The sequence below is a fragment of the Nannospalax galili genome, unplaced genomic scaffold (genome assembly GCF_000622305.1).
Source record: "Nannospalax galili isolate Female #2095 unplaced genomic scaffold, S.galili_v1.0 scaffold528, whole genome shotgun sequence".
Classification (NCBI taxonomy): Eukaryota; Metazoa; Chordata; class Mammalia; order Rodentia; family Spalacidae; genus Nannospalax; species Nannospalax galili.
In genome coordinates, this window is record NW_008359681.1 from 4,297,713 (window position 1) to 4,304,609 (window position 6,897).

General features: G+C 43.1%; 1 pseudogene; it reads right to left on the bottom strand.

Annotated features, from left to right (window-relative positions):
- Positions 1-1,759, bottom strand: part of LOC103726172 — a 4,048-nt pseudogene extending 2,289 nt beyond the window's left edge.
- Between the last annotated feature and the right edge of the window lie 5,138 nt (positions 1,760-6,897).

A 6,897-nucleotide genomic window follows, 5' to 3' on the forward strand; every position in this document is an offset into this window, starting at 1 on the left:
AACAATTGTTATAAGCCCTATGCTGAAGATTTTGCACCACAGGTCAGTGAGGTGGCTCAGCAGGTAAAAATTCCTGCCACATAAACCCAGTGACCTGAGTTCAATCCCTAGAACCCACTTTTATTTTTTTTAATTCATTTTTATTTTATGTATGTAGGTGTTTTGCCTACACATATGTAAGTGCACTCATACATGCAATGCTTGTGGAGGCCAGAAGAGAGCATTGGATCCCCTGGAACTGGAGTTTCAGGTGGCTGTTAGCCACCATGTGGGTGCTGGGAATTGAACCAGGGTCTTCTGCGAGAGCAACCAGTGCTCTTAATAACTAAGCCATCTCCAGCCTCCCCCATGTTCTTTTTTTTTTTTTTTTTAAGCCAGATGTAGTGGCTCACATCTGTAATCCCATCCCAGCACTTCTGCAGGGAGAAGTGAATCAGAGACAGGAAAATGGGCCAGAAGGGTTGCATACATAGGACAGCAGCAGAAACAAGAGAGACCCAATATCAACAAGGTAGAAGGAGAAAACTGATTCTCTAAAAGCTGTCTTCTGACCTCCATACACACATCATGGCACATGTACACCTGTACTCAGACACACATGTGCACACAAAATAAAAATAAATAAATTGATGAATGAATACATAATATATATATATTATATATTACTTTCATCATGTATACTTGAGTCAAGAAGTCTCACTAGAGCTGGGGATGTGCCTCAGTTGGTAGAGTGCTTGCTAGCATGCATGAAGACCCAGGTTCCATCCCCATCACTATAAGCCAGGAGTGGTGGTGTATGTCTGAGCATCAGAAGTTCAAGGTAGTGAGTTTGAAGACAGCTTGGAATACAGGAGACCCTGCCTTTTAAAAAAAAAAAAAAAAAAAGAAGAAGTCTGAGGGTTGGAGAAATGACTCAGTACTTAAGAGCACTGGCTGCTCTTACAGAGGACTCAGGTTCATTTCCCAGCACCTGCATAGTGGCTAACAACTATCTGTAACTCTAGTTCCAGGGAATTCTATGCCCTCTTTTGCCCTCCATGGGCACTGCATGCACAGAGTGAAACACACATGCAGGTGAAACACTCATGTATTAAAAATAAAAATGAAAATACAGACATCTGGCTGGGAATGTAGCTCAGTGGTAGAGTATCTGCCTAGTAGGTGCAAGGCCTAGGTTAGAGTCCCAGCACTGTGGGGGCAGTAGGAGGTCAGACTGAGAAACAGCGAGTTGCTGAGTATGGACAGATGAGGGGAAGTAGGCAGTGTTATCCCTGCTCCCTCAGCTCTCTGACCGAAATGCATCATTAACTGTGAATCAGTCTCCTGCTCAGCATCACTGAACAGCCCTCCCCATCAGAGGTAGCACTGAAGCATATCTACAACTTGGTATTATTCTAGTGTAATCATAAGCCACAATTATAGTTTTACTGCAGGAAATTACAAAATGCATTGACTTGCCAGATGTGTTTGCACTTTGGCATAATCATCTTTAAGTGGCTTTCAAAGTAAATATAATAGAGTCATTATAGATGGAAAATTCAATGGAGTTCTGTTAAAGCAATCAGTGCCAGACTAAATTAATGAAGCAAACCAATCCAAGATTGCACTTGCATTTTAAAAAAATGCTGCCAAATCGCCAGTCATTGTTTTCAATAAACGATCTGGTGCGTGGTACCAGCCAAAATTGATAGATTTGAACTGATTGTCCGGAAAGCCCTAGTCTTACCCAATTCTTACTTCCTACTTTCAGGTTGGTCATTTGGCATCAGGCGAGGTGAGTCAAATTGCTTGAGTTGGCTTTTACCCTGGATGGATAGACTCCAATCTTGCTATTTCTAAGTAAACAAACAGAAGCACAAATAGTCATTCTCAGCAATTTTATTTGCCAGAAAGTCGGGCAAGAGCTTTCACTAGGCCCAGACAAGTGTAAACTCCTCTGTTCTCTTGATGTGCTGTGTTGCCCAAGTTGGCCCTGGAATGCACGGTACAGATTCCCTTCCATGTATTCAGCTATATTTCTCCTGTGCATCCCCAGCAGAGTGGGTGGAGGCCAGGAGCTTGGCTGACACATCATGTTTGCATTCACAAACCACAGCATTAGCACCACCACCTGCCACTTCAGAGGGAGCAAACAGAAGCACAACCAGCACTCATCCTCAGCTCCTAACTGAACTGTGCCTTGGTTGCTTTTCTGCTGCTTTGATAAAACTCTCTGACAGAACAATGGAAGGATTTATTTTGACTCACAGCTTGAGGGTACAGTCCATCAGGTGGGGAATTCATGAGAGCAGGAACTTGAGGGGGCAGCTAATATTTGCAGTCAGGAAGCCGAGAGTGATGAACGCTGGTGCTCAGCTTGCTTCTCCTTTCTATCCAATCTGGGACCCCAACCCATGGAATGGTACAACCCATGGTGGTTAGGTAGTTCCTCTCCTATTAGCCTGATCAAGATAATTCCTTGCAGGTCTGACCAGAGGCTAGCCTATTCCAGATAATCCCTCACAGGTATGATCAAAGATTTGTCTCCTAGGCGATTATAATCCTAGGCAAAATTGTTAAATGAACAAAACAGCAACATGGTAGAGATCAAACCCAGCAGGGCTCACTGCAAGGAAGCAATTAGAAACACTCCTGGGCCTGCTCCTTGGCTTCATGCCCTTTCTTCTCGTTGTGAAACACAGCACACGTGGGGGGAATAACAGAGACATAACATGCAACACTATTGTACATGGATAACATGCTTGTTAAGAGAATTCAAGCTGTCCTCACCCAGAAGGCTGCTTTGCTCTAACCTTTATTATTGGCCTGCCATTTCTGCATTTTTGCATGTGTCTTCCAGTTCCGTAAGCATTTCCAACTTGTTCTTTTTAAATCTAAAACCATCTTACTGGGACATAAATGGCATGCTAAGAGCTAGAAACACTTGGGGGTTAGAGAGATGGCTCAGTGGTTAAGGGCACTTACTGCTTCTACAGAAGATCTGGATTCTGTTCCCAGCACCCACATGGCAGTTCACAATCTTCTGTAACCCCAGTTCTAGGGGATACAATACCTTCTTCTGGCCTCTGTGGGCACTAGGCATGCATGTGATATACACACATATATGCAGGCAAACATTCATACATATAAAAATAAATAAATCTGGGCTGGAGCTATGGCTCAGCAGTTAAGAGCACTGGTTGTTCTTGCAGAAGATCCAGGTTCGAATCCCAGCACTGACAAAGTAGTTAACAATTGTTCATAATTCCAGTTCCAGGGGATCCAATGCCTTCTTTTGTCCTCCTCAGGCACCACATGACATGAGTACACTTACACACCTGCAGGCTAATGCTCATACACATAAAAATAGGTAATCAATAAATACAAATAAATCTTTTTAAAAGATAGGCGTACTTCATGTATACAAATCAGTAAGTTTGAGTACAGCCATATACTCTTGAAATCACCCCACTATCAAGACAATAAATGTATCCATCGCCTCCCAGAATTTCTTTTATTATTATTATTGTGATAAGAACTTAACATATGATCTACATCCTTATCAAAATTTAATTATACTATGCTGTATTATAAATGAAACACACTGAGTGGACAATAATCCCCTGAACTTATTTATTATCTTATGAAACTCAGACTTTGTACCCTTTGATCATCACCTCTAAATTCTTCATCCTTGTGGACATTGCTATTGGACCCAGGTATCTGTCTTTAACTATGTCTTTATAGGGATCTGAGCTTAACTTTTTTCTTCCTAAGATATTCCATATTGCTTTTCTAGAATCTTTTGTTATGATGGATTGGGATTTCATCAACTCTTACTTTAGGGTGAGTCCCCAACTTCCTGTCAAAGAGCCAAAGCCAAGCAAGTTTCTCCCAAAGCCATGTGCAGTGTCTACAGCTCTATGTACAGATGGAGAAGTGGTGTGAACTGTGGTGTGTATTGATGCTGCCTTGTTAGCCTCAAAAAGCCTCCCTAGCTTCCCTCAGAAACATTCTGACTTCTTTAGGAAATTTAAATATCACTTAAAACAAATGTTCATGCTAAGTCAATATTTGTACATCTAACAGTACCTCCCTTAATGATTCTTCATCCCCAGATTACCTGTCAAAGCCTTTTCTCTCCATGTCTTTCTAGTTTGAGTTTCAATGAGCTCCAGATAAGAGTCTACATGATTTCATACCCCTATCATCATTTCTTGCTTATTTCACAGTAAGTCAAAGTTCAGTCTAGATTTTCAAACACATATTTTCTATGGGGATGAGTTGCCACTTGATGGTCCCATTGTTAAACTACACACAGCCATGGACTATAAGCCTGAAGCTTAGGTCCTTGTGGGTAAAGAACAGGAGATGGAAACTGTGTGCTACCAACCTTCTGCCACTATCAATGGTACCTAAGATAATCACTGACTTTAAGGAGAGGACATTGTGGGGATGAGGACTCCCAGAGACTCTGGGCCAGATAAGGTTATTGGCTGGGAAATTATCAACAGGTGAGAGCCAAGGCAAGTTTACTTACTAAGATGGTTAATGTTGACTGTCAGCTTTACAACTAAGAAATGTCCCTCTGTGAAAGTCTTGGAGGGTATTTCCAGGAAAGGTTGCCTAAAGGCAGAGAACCTGCTCCCAGAGTAGACGGCACCTTCCAGGGTGGTCCAGACATAAAGAGACTCCAGGGAAAAGCAGTGCTGCTCTGCCTACCCATCTTCCCTCCTTGCTGGTGAGTGCATTTATCCTGTTGCTGCTGCTGCTGCTGCTGCCTCCATCCTTTGCTGACATCAGAATCCTGCTTCTTTGGCCCTTTAACAGGAACTGAAGACCAGCAGTTCTCCAGAAATCCTCCAGGCCTTCAGGGTTAGAGTAGGATGACTGAGACATTCAGACTCATGGACTGAGCTACTGGGTTGTCAATCTCTCTAGTGTGCTGACAGACACTGTTGGACTACCTAGCTCCTATTGTGTTAACCAATCAAACAGTGCCATTTCATGACATATTCATCCCATCAGTTCAACTCCTCTGTGCTCATACACTTATTCTCAGCTTCTCAAATAAATAAATAAATACATGGCAAGAGACACAAACCCTTACCATTAGTACTGCTCTATGTGCACTAGCCCGTGGTGCTAAACATAACACTGTGCTGTCCTTTACCATCACCCACCTCCAGAACTTCTTCACCTTCCTATAAACTCTGTACCTTTAAACAGTAACTTCCTCAACCCCTGGCGAGCATCATTTCACTTTCTGTCTTTATAAACCAGATTGCTCTAGTTACCTCATGTAAGTGGGATCACACAGCATCTGTCCATCTGTGTCTGTTTCCTTCCTTAACCCTCAAGGTTCACTCGTATTGTGTCCTTTGCCAGAATATCTTTCCTTTATAAGGCTGAATAATATTCCCTTGTATAATGTATTACGTTTTGTTTATTCATTCACGGATGGGCATTTGGTCTATTTCCATTTCTTGGCTCTTGTGAATAATGCCGCTCTGAACGTAAGTGCACAGGCATCTCTTGGAGACAAGTGCTCAGTTCTTTTCAGTATACCCAGAAGTGGAATTGCTGGATCACATGGCTTTATCTTTGAGAATATATTAAAAAATAACATGCCATTACCAGATTGAAATGTGTACATTAAGTTTATACAAACTGAGCATATTTGTGTAACTAGAACATGGCTGCCACACCTTCAGCATGCCCACATACTGTTCTTGTCTGAACCCTGCACCAGGAATCACCACTATCCTGACTTTCAACAACATAGATTAGATAGAGCAGTCACCAAGAAATCAGGGAGCACAAAGCAATCAGCTTTTCATCTGATGAATAATCAAATCACCTCCCAATTGCTGCCACATCTGCAGATGTGGTGGTATCCTGGTCTGTGTGTGCTTTTTCCCTGGGCTTGAGTGGAGCTCAGCTTTGACCTCTTGGAGTGTCCCCTCTCCTTTGACACTGCAGAACAGTTTTCTGGTGCCCTGGTCTCCTCACAGCTGATACCCAAGCTGAGGGGTGCTAAACTTAATAGCATAGATTCATGTAACTTTACAGTGACATCAATTTACCTCTGCAGACGGAGCAAGCTCTGCCTCTGGCCTGGCTTCAAGTCCCTTCCCACTGATGAACTCTGGGAATGTGACATGTAGCAGGAATACCAGAAGTGACACCCGTGTTTCTTCCAGATGAGGAACATTTGTTTTCTGGTAACCTTGGAAAAAATGTGGACTTTTGCCGGGAATGGTGGCACACTCCTTTAATCCCAGCACTCCGGAGGCAGAGGCAAGCAGATCTCTGTGAGTTCAAGGCCAGCCTGGTCTACATAATGAGTTCCACGACAGCTGGGGCTACAGGGAGACCCTGTCCCAAAAAGACCAAAAAAAAAAAAAATGTGGACTTTTAAAAACAGCTAGCTGGGGGTCCCAGAACATTTTTGTTTCATAAAAGTTGCCAGATGGAGAACTGGGAAGATGGCTCAATGGGTAAGTGCCTACCACGCAACCATGAAGATCTGAGTTTGGCTCCACAGAGTCCATGTAAAAGCCAGGTGTGGCAGTGTTCACCTACAACCCCAGCACTGGAGGAGGGGTTGGGGAGGAAAAGCAGATTCTGAGGATTCACTGCCCAGTCAATGTAGCCAAAACTATGAGCTTTGGGTTCAGGAAGAGACCTTGTCTCAAAACATAATGTAGAGAGTGACAGAGCCACACCTCTGACCCCCACATTTATATGCACAGCTAAGTGCACCTGAATACAGAGAGAGAGAGAGAGAGAGAGAGAGAGAGAGAGAGAGAGAGAGAGAGAGAGAGAGAGAATTTGCCAAATGGGTCAGGGATATAACTCAGTTGGTAGAATGATTGCCTAGTATGCATGAAGCCCTAGATCCCATCCCCAGCACTA